We start from the raw sequence: 13,520 nt of genomic DNA on the forward strand, positions 1-13,520 counted from the left end.
ACATAGTTATAAGCTGGATCTCTTAGAAAACTTTATATTAACACGTATCTATGGTGTAGTGGTTATCACGTCTGCCTAACACGCTGAAGGTCCCAGGTTTGAGCGCTGGTAGGGATATGTTTTGACCATCGTGATTAGACATAATAATAAGGTAGATCTCTTCGAAAACTCCCAATAGCCAAGTATATATGGTGTAGTGGTTATCACGTCCGCCTAACTCGCGGAAGGTGTCAGGTTCGAGCCCTGATAGATACTTGTTTTAACCATCGTGATTAGACATAATAATAAGGTAGATCTCTTCGAAAACTCACAATAGCCAAGTATCTATGGTGTAGTGGTTATCACGTCTGCCTAACACGGGGAAGGTCCCAGGTTTGAGCGCTGGAAGGGACATGTTTTGACCATCGTGATTAGACATAATAATAGGGTAGATCTCTTCGAAAACTCACAATAACCAAGTATCTATGGTGTAGTGGTTATCACGTCCGCCCAACACGCGGAAGGTGTCAGGTTCGAGCCCTGATAGATACATGTTTTAACCATCGTGACTAGACATAATAATAAGGTAGATCTCTTCGAAAACTCACAATAGCCAAGTATCTATGGTGTAGTGGTTATCACGTCCGCCCAACACGCGGAAGGTGTCAGGTTCGAGCTCTGATAGATGCATGTTATGACCATCGTGATTAGACATAGTAATAAGCTAGATCTCTTCGAAAACTTAAATTAACACGTATCTATGGTGTAGTGGTTATCACGTCCGCCTAACACGCGAAAGGTGTCAGGTTCGAGCCCTGATAGATACATGTTTGGACCATCGTGATTAGACATAGTAATAAGCTGGATCTCTTCGAAAACTCACGATAACCAAGTATCTATGGTGTAGTGGTTATCACGTCCGCCCAACACGCGGAAGGTGTCAGGTTCGAGCCCTGATAGATACATGTTTTAACCATCGTGATTAGACATAATAATAAGGTAGATCTCTTCGAAAACTCACAATAGCCAAGTATCTATGGTGTAGTGGTTATCACGTCCGCCAAACACGCGGAAGGTCCCAGGTTCGAGCCCTGATAGATGCATATTTTGACCATTGTGATTAGACATGGTTATAAGCTGGATCTCTTAGAAAACTCACGATAACCAAGTATCTATGGTGTAGTGGTTATCACGTCCGCCCAACACGCGGAAGGTGTCAGGTTCGAGCCCTGATAGATACATGTTTTAACCATCGTGATTAGACATAATAATAAGGTAGATCTCTTCGAAAACTCACAATAGCCAAGTATCTATGGTGTAGTGGTTATCACGTCTGCCTAACACGCTGAAGGTCCCAGGTTTGAGCGCTGGTAGGGATATGTTTTGACCATCGTGATTAGACATAATAATAAGGTAGATCTCTTCGAAAACTCCCAATAGCCAAGTATATATGGTGTAGTGGTTATCACGTCCGCCTAACACTCGAAAGGTGTCAGGTTCGAGCCCTGATAGATACATGTTTGGACCATCGTGATTAGACATAGTAATAAGCTGGATCTCTTCGAAAACCTTATATTAACACGTATCTATGGAGTAGTGGTTATCACGTCTGCCTAACACGCGGAAGGTCCCAGGTTTGAGCGCTGGTAGGAACATGTTTTGACCATCGTGATTAGACATAATAATAAGGTAGATCTCTTCGAAAACTCCCAAAAGCCAGGTATATATGGTGTAGTGGTTATCACGTCCGCCTAACACGCGAAAGGTGTCAGGTTCGAGCCCTGATAGATACATGTTTGGACCATCGTGATTAGACATAGTAATAAGCTGGATCTCTTCGAAAACCTTATATTAACACGTATCTATGGTGTAGTGGTTATCACGTCTGCCTAACGCGCGGAAGGTCCCAGGTTTGAGCGCTGGTAGGGACATGTTTTGACCATCGTGATTAGGCATAATAATAAGGTAGATCTCTTCGAAAACTTACAATAGCCAAGTATCTATGGTGTAGTGGTTATCACGTCCGCCTAACACGCGGAAGGTGTCAGGTTCGAACCCTGATAGATACATGTTTTGACCATCGTGATTAGACATAGTAATAAGCTGGATCTCTTCGAAAACTTTATATTAACACGTATCTATGGTGTGGTGGTTATCACGTCCGCCTAACACGCGGAAGGTCCCAGGTTCGAGCCCTGGTAGATACATGTTTTGACCAACGTGATTAGACATAATAATAAGGTAGATCTCTTCGAAAACTCATAATAACCAAGTATATATGATGTAGTGGTTATCACGTCCGCCTAACACGCGGAAGGTGTCAGGTTCGAGCCCTGATAGATACATGTTTTGACCAACATGATTAGACATAGTTATAAGCTAGATCTCTTCGAAAACTTTATATTAACACGTATCTATGGTGTAGTGGCTACCACGTCCGCCTAACACGCGGAAGGTCCCAGGTTCGAGCCCTGGTAGGGACATGTTTGGACCATCGTGATTAGACATAATAATAGGGTAGATCTCTTCGAAAACTCACAATAACCAAGTATCTATGGTGTAGTGGTTATCACGTCCGCCCAACACGCGGAAAGTGTCAGGTTCGAGCCCTGATAGATACATGTTATGACCATCGTGATTAGACATAGTAATAAGCTAGATTTCTTCGAAATCTTAAATAAACACGGATCTATGGTGTAGTGGGTAGCACGTCCGCCTAATACGCGGAAGGTCCCAGGATCGAGCCCTGATAGATACATGTTTTGACCATCGTGATTAGACATAGTTATAAGCTGGATCTCTTAGAAAACTTTATATTAACACGTATCTATGGTGTAGTGGTTATCACGTCTGCCTAACACGCTGAAGGTCCCAGGTTTGAGCGCTGGTAGGGATATGTTTTGACCATCGTGATTAGACATAATAATAAGGTAGATCTCTTCGAAAACTCACAATAGCCAAGTATCTATGGTGTAGTGGTTATCACGTCCGCCTAACACGCGGAAGGTGTCAGGTTCGAGCCCTGATAGATACTTGTTTTAACCATCGTGATTAGACATAATAATAAGGTAGATCTATTCGAAAACTCACAATAGCCAAGTATCTATGGTGTAGTGGTTTTCACGTCTGCCTAACACGCGGAAGGTCCCAGGTTTGAGCGCTGGAAGGGACATGTTTTGACCATCGTGATTAGACATAATAATAGGGTAGATCTCTTCGAAAACTCACAATAACCAAGTATCTATGGTGTAGTGGTTATCACGTCCGCCAAACACGCGGAAGGTGTCAGGTTCGAGCCCTGATAGATACATGTTTTAACCATCGTGATTAGACATAATAATAAGGTAGATCTCTTCGAAAACTCACAATAGCCAAGTATCTATGGTGTAGTGGTTATCACGTCCGCCAAACACGCGGAAGGTCCCAGGTTCGAGCCCTGATAGATGCATATTTTGACCATTGTGATTAGACATGGTTATAAGCTGGATCTCTTTGAAAACTTTATATTAACACGTATCTATGGTGTAGTGGTTATCACGTCTGCCTAACACGCTGAAGGTCCCAGGTTTGAGCGCTGGTAGGGATATGTTTTGACCATCGTGATTAGACATAATAATAAGGTAGATCTCTTCAAAAACTCCCAATAGCCAAGTATATATGGTGTAGTGGTTATCACGTCCGCCTAACACGCGAAAGGTGTCAGGTTCGAGCCCTGATAGATACATGTTTGGACCATCGTGATTAGACATAGTAATAAGCTGGATCTCTTCGAAAACCTTATATTAACACGTATCTATGAAGTAGTGGTTATCACGTCTGCCAACACGCGGAAGGTCCCAGGTTTGAGCGCTGGAAGGGACATGTTTTGACCATCGTGACTAGACATAATAATAGGGTAGATCTCTTCGAAAACTCACAATAACCAAGTATCTATGGTGTAGTGGTTATCACGTCCGCCCAACACGCGGAAGGTGTCAGGTTCGAGCCCTGATAGATACATGTTTTAACCATCGTGATTAGACATAATAATAAGGTAGATCTCTTCGAAAACTCACAATAGCCAAGTATCTATGGTGTAGTGGTTATCACGTCCGCCAAACACGCGGAAGGTCCCAGGTTCGAGCCCTGATAGATGCATATTTTGACCATTGTGATTAGACATGGTTATAAGCTGGATCTCTTAGAAAACTCACGATAACCAAGTATCTATGGTGTAGTGGTTATCACGTCCGCCCAACACGCGGAAGGTGTCAGGTTCGAGCCCTGATAGATACATGTTTTAACCATCGTGATTAGACATAATAATAAGGTAGATCTCTTCGAAAACTCACAATAGCCAAGTATCTATGGTGTAGTGGTTATCACGTCCGCCAAACACGCGGAAGGTCCCAGGTTCGAGCCCTGATAGATGCATATTTTGACCATTGTGATTAGACATGGTTATAAGCTGGATCTCTTAGAAAACTCACGATAACCAAGTATCTATGGTGTAGTGGTTATCACGTCCGCCCAACACGCGGAAGGTGTCAGGTTCGAGCCCTGATAGATACATGTTTTAACCATCGTGATTAGACATAATAATAAGGTAGATCTCTTCGAAAACTCACAATAGCCAAGTATCTATGGTGTAGTGGTTATCACGTCTGCCTAACACGCTGAAGGTCCCAGGTTTGAGCGCTGGTAGGGATATGTTTTGACCATCGTGATTAGACATAATAATAAGGTAGATCTCTTCGAAAACTCCCAATAGCCAAGTATATATGGTGTAGTGGTTATCACGTCCGCCTAACACTCGAAAGGTGTCAGGTTCGAGCCCTGATAGATACATGTTTGGACCATCGTGATTAGACATAGTAATAAGCTGGATCTCTTCGAAAACCTTATATTAACACGTATCTATGGAGTAGTGGTTATCACGTCTGCCTAACACGCGGAAGGTCCCAGGTTTGAGCGCTGGTAGGGACATGTTTTGACCATCGTGATTAGACATAATAATAAGGTAGATCTCTTCGAAAACTCCCAAAAGCCAGGTATATATGGTGTAGTGGTTATCACGTCCGCCTAACACGCGAAAGGTGTCAGGTTCGAGCCCTGATAGATACATGTTTGGACCATCGTGATTAGACATAGTAATAAGCTGGATCTCTTCGAAAACCTTATATTAACACGTATCTATGGTGTAGTGGTTATCACGTCTGCCTAACGCGCGGAAGGTCCCAGGTTTGAGCGCTGGTAGGGACATGTTTTGACCATCGTGATTAGGCATAATAATAAGGTAGATCTCTTCGAAAACTTACAATAGCCAAGTATCTATGGTGTAGTGGTTATCACGTCCGCCTAACACGCGGAAGGTGTCAGGTTCGAACCCTGATAGATACATGTTTTGACCATCGTGATTAGACATAGTAATAAGCTGGATCTCTTCGAAAACTTTATATTAACACGTATCTATGGTGTGGTGGTTATCACGTCCGCCTAACACGCGGAAGGTCCCAGGTTCGAGCCCTGGTAGATACATGTTTTGACCAACGTGATTAGACATAATAATAAGGTAGATCTCTTCGAAAACTCATAATAACCAAGTATATATGATGTAGTGGTTATCACGTCCGCCTAACACGCGGAAGGTGTCAGGTTCGAGCCCTGATAGATACATGTTTTGACCAACATGATTAGACATAGTTATAAGCTAGATCTCTTCGAAAACTTTATATTAACACGTATCTATGGTGTAGTGGCTACCACGTCCGCCTAACACGCGGAAGGTCCCAGGTTCGAGCCCTGGTAGGGACATGTTTGGACCATCGTGATTAGACATAATAATAGGGTAGATCTCTTCGAAAACTCACAATAACCAAGTATCTATGGTGTAGTGGTTATCACGTCCGCCCAACACGCGGAAAGTGTCAGGTTCGAGCCCTGATAGATACATGTTATGACCATCGTGATTAGACATAGTAATAAGCTAGATTTCTTCGAAATCTTAAATAAACACGGATCTATGGTGTAGTGGGTAGCACGTCCGCCTAATACGCGGAAGGTCCCAGGATCGAGCCCTGATAGATACATGTTTTGACCATCGTGATTAGACATAGTTATAAGCTGGATCTCTTAGAAAACTTTATATTAACACGTATCTATGGTGTAGTGGTTATCACGTCTGCCTAACACGCTGAAGGTCCCAGGTTTGAGCGCTGGTAGGGATATGTTTTGACCATCGTGATTAGACATAATAATAAGGTAGATCTCTTCGAAAACTCACAATAGCCAAGTATCTATGGTGTAGTGGTTATCACGTCCGCCTAACACGCGGAAGGTGTCAGGTTCGAGCCCTGATAGATACTTGTTTTAACCATCGTGATTAGACATAATAATAAGGTAGATCTATTCGAAAACTCACAATAGCCAAGTATCTATGGTGTAGTGGTTTTCACGTCTGCCTAACACGCGGAAGGTCCCAGGTTTGAGCGCTGGAAGGGACATGTTTTGACCATCGTGATTAGACATAATAATAGGGTAGATCTCTTCGAAAACTCACAATAACCAAGTATCTATGGTGTAGTGGTTATCACGTCCGCCAAACACGCGGAAGGTGTCAGGTTCGAGCCCTGATAGATACATGTTTTAACCATCGTGATTAGACATAATAATAAGGTAGATCTCTTCGAAAACTCACAATAGCCAAGTATCTATGGTGTAGTGGTTATCACGTCCGCCAAACACGCGGAAGGTCCCAGGTTCGAGCCCTGATAGATGCATATTTTGACCATTGTGATTAGACATGGTTATAAGCTGGATCTCTTTGAAAACTTTATATTAACACGTATCTATGGTGTAGTGGTTATCACGTCTGCCTAACACGCTGAAGGTCCCAGGTTTGAGCGCTGGTAGGGATATGTTTTGACCATCGTGATTAGACATAATAATAAGGTAGATCTCTTCGAAAACTCCCAATAGCCAAGTATATATGGTGTAGTGGTTATCACGTCCGCCTAACACGCGAAAGGTGTCAGGTTCGAGCCCTGATAGATACATGTTTGGACCATCGTGATTAGACATAGTAATAAGCTGGATCTCTTCGAAAACCTTATATTAACACGTATCTATGAAGTAGTGGTTATCACGTCTGCCAACACGCGGAAGGTCCCAGGTTTGAGCGCTGGAAGGGACATGTTTTGACCATCGTGACTAGACATAATAATAGGGTAGATCTCTTCGAAAACTCACAATAACCAAGTATCTATGGTGTAGTGGTTATCACGTCCGCCCAACACGCGGAAGGTGTCAGGTTCGAGCCCTGATAGATACATGTTTTAACCATCGTGATTAGACATAATAATAAGGTAGATCTCTTCGAAAACTCACAATAGCCAAGTATCTATGGTGTAGTGGTTATCACGTCCGCCCAACACGCGGAAGGTGTCAGGTTCGAGCCCTGATAGATGAATGTTATGACCATCGTGATTAGACATAGTAATAAGCTAGATCTCTTCGAAAACTTAAATTAACACGTTTCTATGGTGTAGTGTTTATCACGTCCGCCTAACACGCGGAAGGTCCCAGGTTCGAGCCCTGATAGATGCATGTTTTGACCATTGTGATTAGACATGGTTATAAGCTGGATCTCTTAGAAAACTTTATATTAACACGTATCTATGGTGTAGTGGTTATCACGTCTGCCTAACACGCTGAAGGTCCCAGGTTTGAGCGCTGGTAGGGATATGTTTTGACCATCGTGATTAGACATAATAATAAGGTAGATCTCTTCGAAAACTCCCAATAGCCAAGTGTATATGGTGTAGTGGTTATCACGTCCGCCTAACTCGCGGAAGGTCCCAGGTTCGAGCCCTGGTAGATACATGTTTGGACCATCGTGATTAGACAGAGTAATAAGCTGGAACTCTTCGAAAACCTTATATTAACACGTATCTATGGTGTAGTGGTTATCACGTCTGCCTAACACGCGGAAGGTCCCAGGTTTGAGCGCTGGAAGGGACATGTTTTGACCATCGAGATTAGACATAATAATAAGGTAGATCTCTTCGAAAACTCACAATAGCCAAGTATCTATGGTGTAGTGGTTATCACGTCCGCCTAACACGCGGAAGGTGTCAGGTTCGAGCCCTGATAGATACTTGTTTTAACCATCGTGATTAGACATAATAATAAGGTAGATCTCTTCGAAAACTCACAATAGCCAAGTATCTATGGTGTAGTGGTTATCACGTCTGCCTAACACGCGGAAGGTCCCAGGTTTGAGCGCTGGAAGGGACATGTTTTGACCATCGTGATTAGACATAATAATAGGGTAGATCTCTTCGAAAACTCACAATAACCAAGTATCTATGGTGTAGTGGTTATCACGTCCGCCCAACACGCGGAAGGTGTCAGGTTCGAGCCCTGATAGATACATGTTTTAACCATCGTGATTAGACATAATAATAAGGTAGATCTCTTCGAAAACTCACAATAGCCAAGTATCTATGGTGTAGTGGTTATCACGTCCGCCCAACACGCGGAAGGTGTCAGGTTCGAGCCCTGATAGATGCATGTTATGACCATCGTGATTAGACATAGTAATAAGCTAGATCTCTTCGAAAACTTTATATTAACACGTATCTATGGTGTAGTGGCTACCACGTCCGCCTAACACGCGGAAGGTCCCAGGTTCGAGCCCTGGTAGGGACATGTTTGGACCATCGTGATTAGACATAATAATAGGGTAGATCTCTTCGAAAACTCACAATAACCAAGTATCTATGGTGTAGTGGTTATCACGTCCGCCCAACACGCGGAAAGTGTCAGGTTCGAGCCCTGATAGATACATGTTATGACCATCGTGATTAGACATAGTAATAAGCTAGATTTCTTCGAAATCTTAAATAAACACGGATCTATGGTGTAGTGGGTAGCACGTCCGCCTAATACGCGGAAGGTCCCAGGATCGAGCCCTGATAGATACATGTTTTGACCATCGTGATTAGACATAGTTATAAGCTGGATCTCTTAGAAAACTTTATATTAACACGTATCTATGGTGTAGTGGTTATCACGTCTGCCTAACACGCTGAAGGTCCCAGGTTTGAGCGCTGGTAGGGATATGTTTTGACCATCGTGATTAGACATAATAATAAGGTAGATCTCTTCGAAAACTCACAATAGCCAAGTATCTATGGTGTAGTGGTTATCACGTCCGCCTAACACGCGGAAGGTGTCAGGTTCGAGCCCTGATAGATACTTGTTTTAACCATCGTGATTAGACATAATAATAAGGTAGATCTATTCGAAAACTCACAATAGCCAAGTATCTATGGTGTAGTGGTTTTCACGTCTGCCTAACACGCGGAAGGTCCCAGGTTTGAGCGCTGGAAGGGACATGTTTTGACCATCGTGATTAGACATAATAATAGGGTAGATCTCTTCGAAAACTCACAATAACCAAGTATCTATGGTGTAGTGGTTATCACGTCCGCCAAACACGCGGAAGGTGTCAGGTTCGAGCCCTGATAGATACATGTTTTAACCATCGTGATTAGACATAATAATAAGGTAGATCTCTTCGAAAACTCACAATAGCCAAGTATCTATGGTGTAGTGGTTATCACGTCCGCCAAACACGCGGAAGGTCCCAGGTTCGAGCCCTGATAGATGCATATTTTGACCATTGTGATTAGACAAGGTTATAAGCTGGATCTCTTTGAAAACTTTATATTAACACGTATCTATGGTGTAGTGGTTATCACGTCTGCCTAACACGCTGAAGGTCCCAGGTTTGAGCGCTGGTAGGGATATGTTTTGACCATCGTGATTAGACATAATAATAAGGTAGATCTCTTCGAAAACTCCCAATAGCCAAGTATATATGGTGAAGTGGTTATCACGTCCGCCTAACACGCGAAAGGTGTCAGGTTCGAGCCCTGATAGATACATGTTTGGACCATCGTGATTAGACATAGTAATAAGCTGGATCTCTTCGAAAACCTTATATTAACACGTATCTATGAAGTAGTGGTTATCACGTCTGCCAACACGCGGAAGGTCCCAGGTTTGAGCGCTGGAAGGGACATGTTTTGACCATCGTGACTAGACATAATAATAGGGTAGATCTCTTCGAAAACTCACAATAACCAAGTATCTATGGTGTAGTGGTTATCACGTCCGCCCAACATGCGGAAGGTGTCAGGTTCGAGCCCTGATAGATACATGTTTTAACCATCGTGATTAGACATAATAATAAGGTAGATCTCTTCGAAAACTCACAATAGCCAAGTATCTATGGTGTAGTGGTTATCACGTCCGCCCAACACGCGGAAGGTGTCAGGTTCGAGCCCTGATAGATGAATGTTATGACCATCGTGATTAGACATAGTAATAAGCTAGATCTCTTCGAAAACTTAAATTAACACGTATCTATGGTGTAGTGTTTATCACGTCCGCCTAACACGCGGAAGGTCCCAGGTTCGAGCCCTGATAGATGCATGTTTTGACCATTGTGATTAGACATGGTTATAAGCTGGATCTCTTAGAAAACTTTATATTAACACGTATCTATGGTGTAGTGGTTATCACGTCTGCCTAACACGCTGAAGGTCCCAGGTTTGAGCGCTGGTAGGGATATGTTTTGACCATCGTGATTAGACATAATAATAAGGTAGATCTCTTCGAAAACTCCCAATAGCCAAGTGTATATGGTGTAGTGGTTATCACGTCCGCCTAACTCGCGGAAGGTCCCAGGTTCGAGCCCTGGTAGATACATGTTTGGACCATCGTGATTAGACAGAGTAATAAGCTGGAACTCTTCGAAAACCTTATATTAACACGTATCTATGGTGTAGTGGTTATCACGTCTGCCTAACACGCGGAAGGTCCCAGGTTTGAGCGCTGGAAGGGACATGTTTTGACCATCGAGATTAGACATAATAATAAGGTAGATCTCTTCGAAAACTCACAATAGCCAAGTATCTATGGTGTAGTGGTTATCACGTCCGCCTAACACGCGGAAGGTGTCAGGTTCGAGCCCTGATAGATACTTGTTTTAACCATCGTGATTAGACATAATAATAAGGTAGATCTCTTCGAAAACTCACAATAGCCAAGTATCTATGGTGTAGTGGTTATCACGTCTGCCTAACACGCGGAAGGTCCCAGGTTTGAGCGCTGGAAGGGACATGTTTTGACCATCGTGATTAGACATTATAATAGGGTAGATCTCTTCGAAAACTCACAATAACCAAGTATCTATGGTGTAGTGGTTATCACGTCCGCCCAACACGCGGAAGGTGTCAGGTTCGAGCCCTGATAGATACATGTTTTAACCATCGTGATTAGACATAATAATAAGGTAGATCTCTTCGAAAACTCACAATAGCCAAGTATCTATGGTGTAGTGGTTATCACGTCCGCCCAACACGCGGAAGGTGTCAGGTTCGAGCCCTGATAGATGCATGTTATGACCATCGTGATTAGACATAGTAATAAGCTAGATCTCTTCGAAAACTTAAATTAACACGTATCTATGGTGTAGTGTTTATCACGTCCGCCTAACACGCGGAAGGTCCCAGGTTCGAGCCCTGATAGATGCATGTTTTGACCATTGTGATTAGACATGGTTATAAGCTGGATCTCTTAGAAAACTTTATATTAACACGTATCTATGGTGTAGTGGTTATCACGTCTGCCTAACACGCTGAAGGTCCCAGGTTTGAGCGCTGGTAGGGATATGTTTTGACCATCGTGATTAGACATAATAATAAGGTAGATCTCTTCGAAAACTCCCAATAGCCAAGTATATATGGTGTAGTGGTTATCACGTCCGCCTAACTCGCGGAAGGTCCCAGGTTCGAGCCCTGGTAGATACATGTTTGGACCATCGTGATTAGACATAGTAATAAGCTGGATCTCTTCGAAAACCTTATATTAACACGTATCTATGGTGTAGTGGTTATCACGTCTGCCTAACACGCGGAAGGTCCCAGGTTTGAGCGCTGGAAAGGACATGTTTTGACCATCGAGATTAGACATAATAATAAGGTAGATCTCTTCGAAAACTCACAATAGCCAAGTATCTATGGTGTAGTGGTTATCACGTCCGCCTAACACGCGGAAGGTGTCAGGTTCGAGCCCTGATAGATACTTGTTTTAACCATCGTGATTAGACATAATAATAAGGTAGATCTCTTCGAAAACTCACAATAGCCAAGTATCTATGGTGTAGTGGTTATCACGTCTGCCTAACACGCGGAAGGTCCCAGGTTTGAGCGCTGGAAGGGACATGTTTTGACCATCGTGATTAGACATAATAATAGGGTAGATCTCTTCGAAAACTCACAATAACCAAGTATCTATGGTGTAGTGGTTATCACGTCCGCCCAACACGCGGAAGGTGTCAGGTTCGAGCCCTGATAGATACATGTTTTAACCATCGTGATTAGACATAATAATAAGGTAGATCTCTTCGAAAATTCACAATAGCCAAGTATCTATGGTGTAGTGGTTATCACGTCCGCCCAACACGCGGAAGGTGTCAGGTTCGAGCCCTGATAGATGCATGTTATGACCATCGTGATTAGACATAGTAATAAGCTAGATCTCTTCGAAAACTTAAATGAACACGTATCTATGGTGTAGTGTTTATCACGTCCGACTAAAACGCGGAAGGTCCCAGGTTCGAGCCCTGATAGATGCATGTTTTGACCATTGTGATTAGACATGGTTATAAGCTGGATCTCTTAGAAAACTTTATATTAACACGTATCTATGGTGTAGTGGTTATCACGTCTGCCTAACACGCTGAAGGTCCCAGGTTTGAGCGCTGGTAGGGATATGTTTTGACCATCGTGATTAGACATAATAATAAGGTAGATCTCTTCGAAAACTCCCAATAGCCAAGTATATATGGTGTAGTGGTTATCACGTCCGCCTAACACGCGAAAGGTGTCAGGTTCGAGCCCTGATAGATACATGTTTGGACCATCGTGATTAGACATAGTAATAAGCTGGATCTCTTCGAAAACCTTATATTAACACGTATCTATGAAGTAGTGGTTATCACGTCTGCCTTACACGCTGAAGGTCCCAGGTTTGAGCGCTGGTAGGGATATGTTTTGACCATCGTGATTAGACATAATAATAAGGTAGATCTCTTCGAAAACTCACAATAGCCAAGTATCTATGGTGTAGTGGTTATCACGTCCGCCTAACACGCGGAAGGTGTCAGGTTCGAGCCCTGATAGATACTTGTTTTAACCATCGTGATTAGACATAATAATAAGGTAGAGCTCTTCGAAAACTCACAATAGCCAAGTATCTATGGTGTAGTGGTTTTCACGTCTGCCTAACACGCGGAAGGTCCCAGGTTTGAGCGCTGGAAGGGACATGTTTTGACCATCGTGATTAGACATAATAATAGGGTAGATCTCTTCGAAAACTCACAATAACCAAGTATCTATGGTGTAGTGGTTATCACGTCCGCCCAACACGCGGAAGGTGTCAGGTTCGAGCCCTGATAGATACATGTTTTAACCATCGTGATTAGACATAAT

At 43.0% G+C, this 13,520-nt stretch overlaps 7 non-coding genes across 7 annotated transcripts; all 7 read left to right on the plus strand.

The window, feature by feature from the left end:
• The first annotated feature begins 1,975 nt into the window (after window positions 1–1,975).
• TRNAV-AAC (transfer RNA valine (anticodon AAC)) lies at window positions 1,976–2,048 on the plus strand. Its single transcript has one exon. It is a non-coding gene; the product is annotated as a tRNA-Val (tRNA).
• Window positions 2,049–2,113: 65 nt separating this feature from the next.
• TRNAV-AAC (transfer RNA valine (anticodon AAC)) lies at window positions 2,114–2,186 on the plus strand. Its single transcript has one exon. It is a non-coding gene; the product is annotated as a tRNA-Val (tRNA).
• Window positions 2,187–2,664: 478 nt separating this feature from the next.
• Window positions 2,665–2,737, plus strand: TRNAI-AAU (transfer RNA isoleucine (anticodon AAU)). The gene has a single exon. It is a non-coding gene; the product is annotated as a tRNA-Ile (tRNA).
• Window positions 2,738–5,285: 2,548 nt separating this feature from the next.
• TRNAV-AAC (transfer RNA valine (anticodon AAC)) lies at window positions 5,286–5,358 on the plus strand. Its single transcript has one exon. It is a non-coding gene; the product is annotated as a tRNA-Val (tRNA).
• Window positions 5,359–5,423: 65 nt separating this feature from the next.
• Window positions 5,424–5,496, plus strand: TRNAV-AAC (transfer RNA valine (anticodon AAC)). Its single transcript has one exon. It is a non-coding gene; the product is annotated as a tRNA-Val (tRNA).
• A 478-nt stretch (window positions 5,497–5,974) lies between these two features.
• TRNAI-AAU (transfer RNA isoleucine (anticodon AAU)) lies at window positions 5,975–6,047 on the plus strand. The gene has a single exon. It is a non-coding gene; the product is annotated as a tRNA-Ile (tRNA).
• Window positions 6,048–8,869: 2,822 nt separating this feature from the next.
• TRNAI-AAU (transfer RNA isoleucine (anticodon AAU)) lies at window positions 8,870–8,942 on the plus strand. The gene has a single exon. It is a non-coding gene; the product is annotated as a tRNA-Ile (tRNA).
• The last annotated feature ends 4,578 nt before the right edge of the window (window positions 8,943–13,520 follow it).

This window comes from Phalangium opilio, unplaced genomic scaffold, assembly GCF_054372755.1.
Source record: "Phalangium opilio isolate 3A_F unplaced genomic scaffold, DU_Popi_V2 ptg000046l_1, whole genome shotgun sequence".
In the NCBI taxonomy this organism is placed as follows: domain Eukaryota; kingdom Metazoa; phylum Arthropoda; class Arachnida; order Opiliones; family Phalangiidae; genus Phalangium; species Phalangium opilio.